Genomic DNA, 15,026 nt, shown 5'->3' with positions numbered 1-15,026 from the left:
TCTCACCTTATTTTAAACATCTACGGAGTGTCCAGAGAAATGGGAATTACATCTGATTGGAAACCTGTATAAAAATTAAAATGAATATTTTTTATTGCTCTGAACATTTTACAAGCTACAGAAAACATCAGAAAAAACATCAAACCTCTTTCACTCTGCCGTTGTTAGTGTGGATTAAACTTTTAATGATCAAATTGGTATTTTTGCCACCACTTTACAGTCAAAAATTATGTGAAAAAATATTTTATAACTGTTTTCTCTGCAACTACAATCTCTTATTTTGGAAGTATTCACATCTGCTATGGCACTCCTAATAATATCTGAGAAAGGCCTGCGTCTACAACTTGATGAGTCCGCATTTACAAGGCTAATGAAACTGATACCATGGACACCACCAAGGCTACGTTCACACTGCAGGCGAAAGCGCATCAAATCCAACTTTTTTGACCCTATGCGACCCATATCCGATCATGGTATGACAGTGTGAACGGTACAAATCCGATATTTTCAAATCCGATCTGGGTCACTTTCGTATGTGGTACTGAATCCGATACATATCCGATGTTTTAGAAAGCGACTGCTGTTTGAATGGTCATGTCGCATTAAATCCGTCTTTTATGTCACTGACACAAGACAGACACCAATTATCAGTGCCGGAGAAGCGTCCGAGAAGACATCGCGAACGCTTCCTGGCCATCCAGTGTAGATGTTAGTGAAACTGTTGGGAAGACAACGTGAACATTTTATTTGTACTGTATAATCTGCAGATTCTGACAGAAATCTGCAACTATCCTTTGAAGCACCGCTCCTCTAAAACTGCAATAAAGATCATTATTAGGTTATTTACATTATTATGTAAATAACAGAATAATTTAAAGCAAAAACTGGGAAACGTAAAGTCCGAAGTCTTTATATTAAGGGCCATCAGTCAAACAATATTGTTTGCTCTGGGTCTAAACAGAGCGCGTTGTGTGTGACGTCTTCTTTTGCGCATGCGGGCCGCTTTGAGCGTTCACACTAGAGCGCGTTTACTGTCGCATTTTATTTGTAGTGTGAACAAGCAGACAAAAAAAATCGGATTTGATAAAAAAATAAGACCTGCAGTGTGAACGTAGCCCAAGTTTAGAACCTCTTCAGTAGGCTTTCTGGCCATTTTTAAGTAAGTAGATTCTTGGTTAGGGGGGTGCCCAAATCCCAGTAATGTAATGGAGCTTCAGGTGTCATAATAGATGCACAATAGATGACCAAATAGGCAGCACTTACACCAGAGGTGGGCAACTCCAGGCCTCGAGGGCCGGTGTCCTGCAGATTTTAGATATCACCCGGGGTCAACGCACCTGAATCACATGATTAGTTCGTTACCAAGCCTCTGGAGAACTTCAGGACATGTTGAGGAGGTGATTTAGCCATTTGAATCAGCTCTGTTGGATCATCTAATACCTGCAGGACACCGGCCCTCGAGGCCTGGAGTTGCCCACCCCTGACTTACAGCCTTTTATGGTAGAGCAGCTAGATGTGAGGAACTATAAGACCCATACAGCATTTTAAAGAAAAAAAAAAAAAAGTCTTTGGTCTAATGAGAAATAAAACTCCACAGAACTCCAAAGAATTTGCTTGGCACAGTAGCAGGCACAGATCATTGACCTGCTAATTTGATTCGTTCATTCTTGACAAGAATAGTGGAGGCAGCATCTTGCTATACAAATGATTCACAGAAGGGTCACGGATATTGTAAATATTGTAAAAACTGAGGGGAAGAATGAATAGGGGGGGGGGGGGGGGGGGGGGGGCGTGGCTTGCAGACTGTGGCGGAGCATGGCCTGCAGTGCCGTGCAGGGAAGGCATATGCACGTGCATGGCATCCGTAAGCATGCCCCCGCCAATATGTTCCTGCCATCGGGTCTGCCATGGTCATTCACAGTGGTGCCAAAACTCTGGAGGAGAGGACACGGCAGACTCAGGACCAGGCGAGCAAAGGGAGAGGCTGGCGAGAATGGTTGCCGAACACTCAGCGGGAGGAGGCAGCGGCTGTGTCACACCGCCGGTGGGAAGAGCTCCAAGACCGGACCAAGCGTCATCTGGCACTGATTGAGAATCTGGCCGCTCAGATGCGGTCTGGGCTGTCACCACCGTTGACGGTGGAGGGGCACTCGTTCCAGCCCCAGGGTGCGATCAGCCAAGACAAAGCCTGCAGCCACATCCGTCCCTGCTCCTCGGGTGGGGGCGGCTAGTGCCGGACAGGTGTCTGCGCCCGTCCAGGCTGTGCAGAGAAGGGCGGGTGGTCCCGCATGACGGTTGCCCATCTGGATGCCTGTGAGCCTCGCCTCCTCGCCACATGGCCAACTGCCGAACCAGCTCTGTCGTCGCCGCTGGAGAAGTGGGCAGCCGCCCAAACTGTCATCACCCTGTTGCTGAACCTGTGGTTGGGGGTGCAGATGGTCTAGGCCGATTCCCTCTCCCACGCACGCGGGGGGGGGGGGGTGCCAATGACTTGCTAAGCAATAATAAAAAATGAAGAATTGGGATGTTCCTGGTTTGGGATGCAAACCCGGAACAGAGAACACCTGCCTTCAAATTATAACTGATGCTTTGCTGCAATCAATGGTCCAACTTTTGCAGTTTCTGTTTCAGGTTTGTGTTCCACTTTCCACAATTTCACCACTTCTCACAGTTCTATATACTTCTTTCTAATCAATTTCACATTAATCTCCTCCAATTCACCTTGGCTGGTTCTGGTTCTGGGGAATAGCTGGTTTATTCTCCTGCCTTCTATTTCTCTGATGTACCACATTCTTCATTGCACCTTTCTCCAGCCCCGATAGTTAGCTAACCTCCTTCCGTGCTACCGTGACTTTGGCCTCTAGTCTCCTGGGGTACTGCTCGTGTGGCTTTTCAACTTGTAGCCAAGCATCTCACTATGCGATGGGTTGGGGGCATCTTCCTGATGTATTCGTGGGTGTTTGTTCTCTAATACTGGACTGTGGTACTGACACTAACCAGTCCCGGCCTCCTTCCTTCCGCTTAGCATACAGCCTCAAGGTGCTGGACTTGGTGTATAAGCCTCCATGCGTGGTAAGGAGCTTCCTCATCTTGATGTCAGAGGCTTCTATTTCGTCCTTTGGGCAGCTTATTATTCCAGCAATGTACCTGATCACGGGCAGGGCATAGGTGTTAGCCCGGATCTGTTCTTACCATTCAGCTTACTCAGGACTTGCCTGACCCTCTGCAGGTACTTCGTGGTTGCAGCTTTGCTAGCGGCCTCTTCGTGGTTTCCATTTGCCTGTGGGATCCCCCAGGTACTGACCTCAATAAATTATGACCCCATCGTAAAAGAAGTCACAGAAACACTAAATCGATGTTCAAATCTGCCTATATCTATGATAGGTCAGATAGATATCCTAAAAAAAAAAAATGACAATCTTACCAAATTTTTTTATATTATTTCCAAACACCTCCACTGCCAACTCTATTCTCTGACAGTTTAAACAAACTATTTAACTATTATATGTCCAATTACATTTCAGACATTTGTACCAATCGCTTAGGTGAAGAAGGAACTCTTCTCCATTGTCTATGGGAATGGCCTAAAATTCATGAGCTCTAGAAAGATGTTGCCAAGTGTTTGTCTAATGTAAAAATCACCTTAAAGGTTAAACTCTGGGTACTTGGAATTAACCCAACGGAATTCAAACAACTAAAAAACAAAAAGCTGACTAAATTACTGGACTATGGACTACTTCAAGCCAGAAGTGCTTGTTAGGAACTTGCAGAATCTGTAGGCCTGGAAAGATGAACATACATTGCCATGGGCAAACAATGGGACTTTGTGAATATCTGGAAGGCTTTTTTTTTTTTAAATAATAGTTTGTCCACTATCGTTCCAGATAAACACATCCAGACCCTTTTCAGTGCTACTGCTCTATGTATATTGCTCTATGGAAATCTTGTTCTGTCCCTATCCCTGTGTGAACGGTGGACAACTTCCTAGTGTACATCCCACTGAATGTTGAAAAATATATGACCGGTTGCACTCCTCAACTAATGTGCTGCTTATTTGCTTGGAACATGGTGAGTCTTCTTTAAAAATCACATAAGGTTTTTGATTTGGTTTTGTTTGTTGTTTTGTTTTGTTTTAAAATTGGGCTAGTTTGTGGAACTTATTCCACTTAAAGCTAATTTGGGTTACCTGATGTAGTTTGGTTTTTTTTTTTTTTTTTTTTTTTTTTTTTTTTACTTACCCTATAAACCAATCATGCAGTAAGATGTTAATTTAACAGAACTCAACACACAGATGTACCATTTTCAGGCAAAAAGAAAGAACACACTCAAAAAACATAACACTAAAATTCTTCTTTACCTGGTGGTAAAATGTCTGCTGCCATCCAAATCTTCAAGATGTTTCTTTAGTTTTCTGTAAAAGAAAAAAAACAAAACAAGTGTTAATGTCATTATTATTATCATTACTTTGAGTATTACCAATAGTTTCATCCCAAGGTCAGACTGTTAATGCTTTGTGAAAATGCAAAAACAAAACAAAACAAAAAACCCCAGGAGCTCCATCTCAGACTCTACAGACCTCAGTAGGTTAAATGCTAAAGTTGACAGCAGAATTAAAAGACAGCTTAAGTATAGCTTCCTTGGAAGGGTTGCCAGGTAAATCCTCTTCTCTCTAAAAACATGACAGCATGGTTTAGGTTTGCATCTGAATAAGCCACAAGATTTCTGGAACAATGTCTTTCGGACAGACCAAACTGGAGAGTTTCACCAAGCATGGTGCTGTACCATTATAGTGAAATACAGGTGCTGGTCATATAATTAGAATATCATCAAAAAGTTGATTTATTTCACCCATTCCATTCAAAAAGTTATATAATGTATACATTCATTCCACACAGACTGATATATTTCAAGTGTTTATTTCTTATAATTTTGATGATTATAACTGACAACTAATAAAAAATCCAAATTCAGTATCTCAAAAAAATTGAATATTACTTAAGACCAATACAAAGAAAGGATTTTTAGAAATCTTGGCCAACTGAAATATATGAACATGAAAAGTATGAGCATGTACAGCACTCAATACTTAGTTGGGGCTCCTTTTGCCTGAATTAGTGCAGCAATGTTGCGCAGCATGGATTCGATCAGCACTGCTTGGGTGTTATCACAGCTCAGGTTGCTCTGATAGTGGCCTTCAGCTCGTCTGCATTGTTGGGTCTGGCATTTCGCATCTTCCGCTTCACAATATCCCATAGATTTTCAATGGGGTTATGGTTAGGCGAGTTTGCTGGCCAATTAACAACAGTGATACCATGGTCTTTAAACCAGGTACTGGTAGCTTTGGTGCTGTGTGTAAATTAGATCATGCAACAGAAGAATGATCCCAAACACAGTAGCAAATCTACAACAAAACGTTTGAAAAAGAAAACAATCCATGTGTTGCAATGGCCTAGTTAAAGTCACGACCTTGACCAGACCTTAAGACAGCAGTGAACAAACAAATGCCTGCAAACCTCAGTGAACTGAAGAAACAAAGAATAGACCAAAATTCCTTCACAACAATTTGAGAGACTGACAAAGTGATACAGAAAACTTGTTTACTGCTAAAAGGTGATCCTTCAAGGTACTGAATCATGGGAGTTTACTTTCTTCCCCCCCCCCACACACAATGTTTCTGTATTTTTAGTTTAGTTTTTGTTGGATAAGTAGCTGTGATTCATCCATTGCTCTCACTCATCTCACTCAGTCACAGCAGTGGTTATGTTATGCTTATAAGAATCAGAATCTTTAAAAAAGTAACGGCTTTATTTAAACACAAAGATTTGCACCCTTACCGACATGTTCATTCAAAGACAATATGCAAAAGATCAACAGAGCCACTGAGACGACCTCCATTCTTTAAGCCTGAGCTTTTTGGATTTTGTAATGACACATTATGAAACCAGATGTGATCAGTGAAGGGTGAAACTGACTGAAAAACCAAGAAACACTGTAAATGCAAAGACTTTTCGATGACATCCCAAATGAACTGCTTACTTTTTCATAGTTTTCACTCAAATCTGAACTGCATTTTTCAGTGTACGAAGATCCTATTTAGTAAAATGTGACACTAACCATTGAAACCATCGCCTCATCAGGACAGTATTCACTGATCAAAATCAGATGAGCAGCTTTAGACCCATACGATACTTGTGTTTTTGTTTTTTTTAAATATAGGAATTATGGTTCAATACCCTCCCAACCCCCCTAAAAGGTGAAATAAAAACAGAATTAGAAGATGCAGTGATGTAAATAAATCTATCTACTTTGCAAGGCCAAAGCACTGTAAGCTTTAACAGAGCAGCATGTTCCTGCAAACCAAGCCAGCTGCTACAGTCCATGCAAGTCAATGCTTGTCAAGCTGGCAACAGTGCTGGTTTGTGCAGTTCCAGTTTACCTACAGCTACAAGCATTTTACCCTTTACTTGTACTTAAGGAAGCAGTATTTTAATGTCAAGTCAATAATACATATTATTTCACCTGTTAATTTTTGTGCTTTTGCTTAGAAGTAATTTTAAAAAGGGTGTTTTATTTTACTAGTTTATACTATTGGCTTATTATTCTGGAAGAGCTATGTGTCAGAAAAATCATGGTAAAACCTTGAGGCCTGATGCCAGAGATGTGAGTCATGGGCTGCAAAATAACCTTTTCAAGTGGCACAGATCTGGATTGCAAAATAAAACTCCAAAAATATTATATTGGTAAAGATACATTGTTTCTATGTCCAGGAGACCACGTTCCGTTGCCCTTCATGAAGTTTACCGCTTTGCTTCATTGCTTCAAGCTACAAGCTACCTCAATCACACACAGTCTTAATATGTGATCAAGCCAAAATAAACGTAGGTTCCCATTAACGAAACACCTAAAGAAAAAAGAATCATGCTACCCTTCTTACTAATTTCAAATATAAATTACTTGGCTTTGTAAAGATCATCTTTTGTGCTGATCATAATTCAGCACTTCTTTTCCAGTCTATCACTGCTAAGGTATTGTGCTTACTGGGTCAGTTTAAAACTCCAAAACCAATACACCTTCTTGTCTGCTATACAAGATGTGGTTGGCATTTAAAGGGTTAACAAGTAGCAACCATTTTGTGTCCAAGACTTGCTACAAAATGTCACCCGTTTTCCTTCTGCTGGTCTATTACACAAACTCCTTTTGCTTCTGAAGGCACACAGGAAGCAGTTCCAAAGGGGACAAAGGAAAAGAAAAAACAAAAAACAAAAACTGGTATAGGAGCAGACAAAATCGTTAAAAGGCTGAAAAGAAGCCCATGGATCAGCCTGACGCTGAGATGAGGCTGCTTTACTCAACTGCATATAATGTCCCAGGAAATGGACATCCAACGGTTTCAATCTGTATTCTTAATGTCAGACTTTGCTCCATGCTACTCCAAAGGTCCTCTGCTAAACTGTAAACTGATCCCACCTGACTCTGTAGAAATGCCACACTCACACTGCAGCTCTTGCCTGTCAGTACACTTGTATCTCCAAGGTCATAGGCTTAAATCCTGAGACTTAGTGTAAAATGCTTCCTTGGATAAAGAAGCCCTGTAAGAGACAAAACAAACAGCTAACTAACTTTCCTGCTGGCTGCACTAGTCTCTGTAAGGTCAAATGTTTGATACTGGTGTATGTCTGAAAAGAACCGGTCCGTAGGAATTGTCTATAATATCCAAAATAAAACTCTTTCCATACTTTCCCTCTAAAAAGGAGACATTCAGACTGTTTTAGTGTTCCTTTGTGGTGCTGTGGGAAGTGGGAAGTACCAAGGGACCTTGGGAGGAAAGTCTTAGTCCTATTTGTTATCTCACTACTACACATCTGACCAAATGCTGTGTAAAATTGGTATTGTTGTTGTGAGGCTCAGCACTTAATTGGATTTTAATTTCAAATATGAATTTGATTCTCAATAATAAGGAAACAAGAACACTGGGATAAAGCAATCACCGTTTTACATTCATCAAGCACACCTCCCTTTACAGCTATATACTTTCAGACCTCTATAAAAGTCCAGACAGACTCACCACTTGTTTCAACTTTAGTCAACAAGATCTGTCTAGAAAAAATAAAAATCAAGATGTTGTTCAGTGACCTTTTGAAAGGCTGTTTAGTGCTTGCTTGCTGCTGCTCTAATCTGTCAGGAATCTGTCACCTCGTCCCTTTCAACTGTGCCAGACTAAGGTGGCATCTTTCTTAAACTAAAGCCCCTTTTCCCCATTAGTACCTAGTCTGATCCTTCAACAACTACAACAAACAACAAAGGTGGACGTCGAGGCAAGAATACACCTGCTGTTCAGTCTGTGGCTTTCCTCAGACTTGGGGATCAAGGATATGTTTTTGTAGCCATTTCCCTCGCTGCCAGGTTTCAAAATTGGATGTTTTGATTTTAGTGAACGAGAGACTCTCATGACTCATCGAGTGATGCCACTGACCAGGCAATCGGTGGGATGTAGTCTGACCACGTCACATTTTAGTACCTGCTCGGATCACTTGGGACCCCGGCTGAGCAGATACTAAAAAGAGTACCTGGTATCAGGTACTATGACCTAATGGAAAACCCTGAAAACCGTGACGAACCGTGCTGAGTTGATCCGAGTAGGTACTAATGGAAAAAGGGCTTAATAGCCCTATTCTACTAGTACCTACCTGGGTCGGCTCAGTACGGTTCGTCACGGTTTTTCCATTAGATGGTACCTGGTTCCAGACACCTTTTTTAGAACCTACTTGGTTGGGGTTCCAAGCGTTCCAAGTCCGAAATTGTGACATTAACAGACTGCATGCCACCGATTGGCTAGCTCAATGAATCATGAATGTTTCTTCACCATTTTTTAAACTTGGCAATGAGGGAAATGGCTCCACAAAAAAAACAACATTGCAATCGCACAGTGTGACAATACGTTATACCGAGCAGCAGGTATACCACGCCTCAATGCCCTACTTTGTTGTGGTGTTTGTGTTGCATTCAAATGACGTCCCAGGACTTTTGGCTATGTTACTACAATGACCCCACGCACTGTATTGGAAAACGAGTCAAGCCGAGTCGAACTGCATCAAACTGTGTCAAGCCAAACCAAGTAGGTACAAACTGAAAAGGGCTATTACTTTCACCACACTGGTTGTTGAATGTGCCAATTGTAAGGTCACCAGTCCTTCCTGTCACCATTAATGCTTGAGGCTAGACTCAATCTCCTCACAAAACCCCCCTCTGAATCAGCTGCAGAACTTTCTTAAGTTTTTTTTTTTCCCCAGGAACTCATTTCAAGCTGTTGCAGCATCGTAACAGCTAAGAATCTCTTGGCTCCTGTAATGATATCTATGGCAGCAAAGATCGATTTGCTTGCTTACAAATTCTCCACATGAGCACCAGTGTAAGAGAAGTCAAAACTAAAAGCAAAGAAATCATCAGCAAAAGAACAAAGGATGGTTAGCATTACCAACAAATGAATCCTACTTGCTACTAATCTCACAGATGAGCCACTGTTAAGATTTCTTTCTGTAGCAATTATTAGAAATGGTTGTTAACAACTAGTAAAGCTGGCTTTGTAAAGATCATCTTTTGTGCTGATCATAATTTAGCCCTTCTTTAACAGTATACCACTGCTGAGGTATTGTGCATACTAGGTCAGTGCAAATGCTGCAAAGCCAAAACACCTTCTTGTCTGCTATGCAAGATGTGATAGGCATTTAATGGGTTAACAAGAAGCAACCATTTTGTGTGCAAGACTTGTAACAAAATGGTACCCTCTTCTCTCCTCCTGGCCTATTACACAAACTCCCTTAGGCTGCGAGGGCACACAAGAACGAGTGCCCATGGGGACAAAAACAAGAAACAACAACAAAAAAACCAAAACAAAACAAAACAAAAAAAAAACTACTACAGAGCAGACAAAATGTTCAAATGGCTGAACAGGAGCTCCTGCATCAGTCTGACACTTTGTGACTAGAGAGACTGCTTTCCTAGATGACTGGGTAAAGCAGACCTGCCATCGAGGGGAACAGCAATGAAACGCTCCACTGATAAGGAACTGGTTAGATAAATGTTTCTCAAGTGAGATTCAATCCATGTATTCCTGTTAGAAAAACGCTAAAGATTGACACCTGAACATTTTATTCCCCAATTTCAGGATTTTCACCATAAACAGTTTACTCTCCTGCAGACTTTCTAGGAAGTGTTTAATAATGTCTACGATTGTGAAAAAGCATTAAACTGATGTTGTCTGAAAACTTCACACTCACTGCAGCTCTTGCCTGTCAGTATACTTGTGGCTCCAAGGTCATGGGCCTAAATCCCAAAACTAGATGTAAAATGTCAAAGCGATCCAAACAGGTACTAAAATATGATGTTGTCAGACTGCATGCCACCGATTGGGTCGTCACCGGATGAGTCATGAGAGCGTTTCGTTCCTGAAAATCAAAACAGCCATTTTTGAAACTCAGCAACGTAGGAAATGGCTACAAAAAACAACGCCATGTTCCCCTGAGTGTGACGAAAAGCTAGAGACCGAGCAGCCAGTATATATTCGCTTCGACGTCCACCTTTGTTGTAGCGTTCGTGCCACATATTAATTGCACTGCAGGACGCTCAGACGCGTCACTATGACGACAAGCACACAATCAAGGTACTACTGGGTTGTAATGGAAAACCAGTCGATCTGAGTAGAGTTGAGTCGATCCGTGCCGGGTCGACCTGAGTAGGTACTAATGGAAAAAGGACTTTATAGGCTTTTCCCACTATTGTCTACTTTGGTCAGCTCTGAATGGCTTGACTCAGTTTTTAGGGTTATCCCATTACGTGATCTTACCAGGTACAAGTCACTGTTTTAGTACCTACTCGGCCAGGGTTCCAAGCAATCTGAGGTGATCCCACAATATGCTGTCATCAGACTGTAGGCTGGTCAGTGGCGTCACCCAGTCAATCAATCAGTCATGACAGAAACAAAAAGCCATATATTGAGAAGCAGGTATACAACATGCCTCAACATCCTCCGCATACAAACGACATCACAGGACTTTTTGGCTGCATTGCTGTATGGACCGCATGCACATTAGATAGAACTCAATTGTAATGGAAAACAACCGAAACAGAGTCGAGTCAAGTAGGTACTAGTGGAAAAAGGCCCGAATCTGTGATCAAGACAAAACAAATGCGGGTTCTCTGGAAATGTCAATGAAACAACAAAAGGAAAACAGGACGGTGCTACCAACAAACGAATATTACTTACATCTAAACCCACAGAAGAACTGTTGTGAAGCCCATCTTAACAAGGTGCCTTTTTCAGTCTTTCACCACTCGGGTACTGTGCACACTCCCTCAGTGCAATTGCAAACCAACACACAAAATAGGACAGAGGCCCATATGAATTCCATATCCACATCTACCAACTTCATTCTCCAACTCCTACAACTGGACTACCCACAACAATTCTACACTGGTGTGCTTACTAACTACTAGCTCAATTGATTCAAATACTGATTTGATTTTTAACACAGCTTAAAGTAAATTTTGTTATAATTTAGTACAGCAGTAACAAACAAGATTGGGTGATCAGCACATTTTAAATGTGTCAAAACATCCAACTCTGGTGGATTACAAAAAACTCTGACCAATGATAGCTGTCAATAAATTAGACCCAACTTATATAAAACTTCATATGCTTGCAGAGCTTTGTTTTATTTCAACAACACTCACCAAGGACAAGGATCAAGGCTCAAGCTAACACAAGTGACAGATAACAAACTGAGGACTGTTGGGGAATGTTAGAGGGCTCTTATCTTAAGCAAAAATTTACCACTATATAGCACCCTAGCCATGTCTAGACTGATGTGTCACAGTAAAAACGAAACCTTCAAGCACAAGTATGAAACAAAACCAGTATGACCAATCAGTGCTCTTTGCACTCATGGACTGTTACAAAACAAAACAAAAAACTAAACTAAATAAAACACAGGTTAAAAACAAAGACCTTCTGCTGCTAAATTGAGAATGTTCCACCTGCCATGACGGTTTAAAAATGCAGAACATGTCTGAGGTCAAATTATTAAAGTACACTCCAGAAGAGTAAATCTGAGTGTATTTTTGCAATTTTACAGTTACATTGAGCCTGTATGTAAATATTTTATGGAGCAGGATCTCTACACTAGGCAGTCCACACCAGTTCCTTTGGGGCAAAGGATCTGGTTTGAAATGAGGCAAAATGAGTCCCAACTGGCCTTCAAACTGCCTTGGTGACAAATGGTTAAGTGATATAGGACTCTTGATTTCACAAGATGCTACAAAATAGCTAATAGAACTTCATAAGGTATCATGTCTTTAAGGGAAATCAGGAGCTACTCAGCTTTTGAATGAGCATTTTCATCATCACCTAAATGATCCTGCTCTAAATAGGCCTACTCCTTGCACTTTCTACAACTGTAGCACTGCAGTCTCTCAAAAGCTTTAATAAATAACAATACTACTAATAGTAATATTAATAGTAGTAAATGCTAGCACCTAAGCAGATTCTCCCTCCCAAATCTTTAAAGTTGCTTCAGGCCAAATAGCTTGGCTTCAGGTGTTTCATTATGGATACCGTTTCAAGAGGTACAATGAATGCACAGCAATTAGCAAGAGATTAGGAATCTGGTATTTTATTAACTAACATGGTGTTGACCTGTTATCCACAAAAAACAACAATAAAAAAAGCTTTTGGGTCAAATAGCCCATTATTTGTGTAGCTCGGTGTCATACAAACCAAAATGTGATCTTTAAACAAATGCTAAAGTGTTCAGTATAAAATACCTTACTTATTAAACAGTTCTGTCACCTTTTGAGCAAATAATACACTATTTTGATGGCAACGAAACTAGCCATGAGAAAGGCAATATGTATATGAATAAAATTAGAGCAGTTTACAAGAAAACTTGCACACGGAACAAGATGATAAACTGATGTTATATGAAATCCAGGTATTCAGAAGTTTCTGATGTTTACGCTGCAGATTCAAAAGGAAGGAAGGAAGTAAATCTGAAGTTTAAAGGATACTTAGTCAAATTAAGTTAATTTGTCCTGCACCTCTCACACAGATAAACTCTATGATGATGCATAATAAAATATTAAATGACATGGTAAATTAAATATTTTTGGGATCAACATCTGCACAGACTATGCGCTGCTGTGAATTTCTTATTTTGTTGTAACATTCAGTACAGTTGATTCTGAGGCTGTCAGAAAGGGGGGGAAAAAGAGGGAAGTGACAAGAGCGTGAAAACACCAATCCAGCAGGAGATCACTGAGCCAAACAGATGTTAGTGACCCAGGGATGAGTCATAAGAAACACAGCAATGACAGGAACTACAGGTAAGCACCAATAAAGCTGTCGCTTCATTTATCCATTCCTTTCAGAGTGTTGGCTGATCTTGGGCTACAGCTGTGTTTCCCTTTCACTATTTTTGCTATTAGTCTAAACCTTAAGAACATTTTTCTTAATCATCCTAGAAAGCTTAACCATCATATTCAACTGTTTTTTTAAGCAAAATTTATGTCAGTAAGAGTTGATTTTTTTTTAAAGAAATAAACTTTAAAAGTGCACTTATTTGAACCTTTGGGCATCTGTAAAATCTGATATAAACTACAAAGTAACTTCTTTTTTTTTAATGAAATTACCAGCAATATCAATTTTATTGTGCATTTGTTGTTGGAGGGTCACAGAGAACATCAACACTGTGACCACGTTAATAACAAACAGAAAGCTGAGTTAATATGGGGTAGAACTATTGTGTTAATGAGTGTAAATAAATAGCAGGTCTGCCCACTATACCTCCACTACAGACCTTATTATAACAGTGGGTTAAACCACACACCTATCCTATCTTAACGTTCCAACAGCAGCCTGAGCTCTAATGAACCACTGGCAGGTAAAGCAATATATAGATGTTTTACCACATGGTTTTATTATGCATATTACTAATAACCCTTTAGACTAACGAGCCCACACTTAAGAGTACAAAAACAGCTCCAGTGTACAGGCTATTTTCTGTCAAGTTGGGTTTGACAGATTAGCACTTTACATCATTTATTGTGTGACCACATCTGAAAGCGCTGTGCTCCTCTTGTCCTGATTGTTAGACACTGGGGGGGGGGGGGGGGGTTAGCGAGCCTGGACGCAAGAGTGCAGACCAAAACAAAGCGGTGTGATGCATTCGGGTCAACAAAACCACGAATAGGGCAGCGGTGCGGCTCTCGACTCCAGCCACGTGTCTGTTAATTTTACATTGACGTTAGCCGATGTTCTGACAGTAGCTACCTTAGTGCCTAGCACCGTGCTAGCTAGCATTGGCATCCAACAGCTAATGGCTACACTGCGGCTGGTCTTTAGCACGACCCCCTTACCAGATCAAAGCTCCGCGCTGGTCTTGCATGCATCACAGCCACTCTTCCCCTGTGGTTTATCAGCTACATGTCCGGTCTTGTAATAACCACTCAACAGGCTCCCATTGAAGCATCGGCTTTGTTTGCCAGTGTAAAGAGAAAGCGGCAGTCCTCCTTGTCGATGTCTTCCGTCTTCCTGTGGAATACCGTCAAGATAATCTTTCTATTTTCCTTTCAGTGAGCTAATGGAGGTTGTTCAGTCAAAGACACTAAAACGTTTTGGATTTTATTTTAAGTCCGGTGCAACACAGCTCGCTATGTCGATGATAGCAGCGCCAGATCCGCCTCCATTATCTGTATTTGCGCAATTACGGACGGTGTGCCCGAAATTCTGCGCATGTTACACAATATCTGCTAACAACCAATGACAAGGTGCGGGGAATCCAATTGAGCCCGCCCCTTCATGTTCTATGGCTCTCAGAGTCTGGCTGGGCGGTAGGAGGACTTCTTCCGGGCAACCGCGCTGCGGTTCCCTGCGTGCTGCTGCAGCAGCAGCTGCTCCTGCGCTCCCTACGTGCTGTAACAAACACCCAGTACCTCTTGTACTGACGGTGACTGCGCCCATTAATGAAGTCCTC

The 15,026-nt window shown here is 41.3% G+C and overlaps 1 protein-coding gene across 1 annotated transcript in view; it reads right to left on the bottom strand.

Annotated features, from left to right (window-relative positions):
* The window catches only part of znf1035 (zinc finger protein 1035), a 25,364-nt gene extending 10,338 nt beyond the window's left edge, over window positions 1-15,026 (bottom strand). Inside the window, exons 1-3 of the mRNA XM_013267048.3 lie at window positions 14,410-15,026; window positions 4,358-4,411; window positions 7-64 (exon numbers count right to left, since the gene is read on the bottom strand). The gene's annotated coding sequence lies outside the window, so the exon portion shown is untranslated. The remainder of the gene's footprint in view (window positions 1-6; window positions 65-4,357; window positions 4,412-14,409) is intronic.

Source organism: Oreochromis niloticus, linkage group LG11 (genome assembly GCF_001858045.2).
Source record: "Oreochromis niloticus isolate F11D_XX linkage group LG11, O_niloticus_UMD_NMBU, whole genome shotgun sequence".
NCBI lineage: Eukaryota > Metazoa > Chordata > Actinopteri > Cichliformes > Cichlidae > Oreochromis > Oreochromis niloticus.
The sequence above is the reverse complement of the archived record's forward strand: the minus strand, read 5'-3'. Positions and strand labels throughout refer to the sequence as shown.